At 42.1% G+C, this 406-nt stretch overlaps 1 protein-coding gene and 1 pseudogene across 5 annotated transcripts in view; both read left to right on the forward strand.

The window, feature by feature from the left end:
* Positions 1-406, forward strand: part of OCRL (OCRL inositol polyphosphate-5-phosphatase) — a 55,430-nt gene that overhangs the window by 19,443 nt on the left and 35,581 nt on the right. The window lies entirely within an intron of this gene.
* LOC120604338 (uncharacterized) lies at positions 293-406 on the forward strand (annotated as a pseudogene).

Below are 406 nucleotides of genomic sequence, written 5' to 3' on the forward strand. Positions count from 1 at the left end.
GCTTCTGATATAAATTATCTGAGAAAGAAAAGATTGCTCATACCCTGAAGGAGTTTTCAAGGCTGTTCCTAATTGGTGATCTTTGTTTTTCCCCTCCTCCTTACAGTGGCACCATCGTTCATTTTCTTATTTCTGGTCCACTTGGATGCCTTCTTTTTCATTTCTCTGTTTTCATCTCTTTTCTTCTTCTGACCATTAAATCTATGAAGATAGAAACTTAAGGAAAGGCAAAGGAAAAGAGGAGAGTCAAAGGTTCAGAAGTGAATTTCCACCATAAGAAACTAGGATTTTCTTCTGTGGCCATGCCACCCTAAACGTGCCCGATCTCGTCTGACCTCGGAAGCTAAGCAGGATTGGGCCTGGTTAGTACTTGGATGGGAGACCACCTAGGAATACCAGGTGCTGT

Source organism: Pteropus medius, unplaced genomic scaffold, assembly GCF_902729225.1.
Source record: "Pteropus medius unplaced genomic scaffold, Ma_sr-lr_union100, whole genome shotgun sequence".
NCBI lineage: Eukaryota > Metazoa > Chordata > Mammalia > Chiroptera > Pteropodidae > Pteropus > Pteropus medius.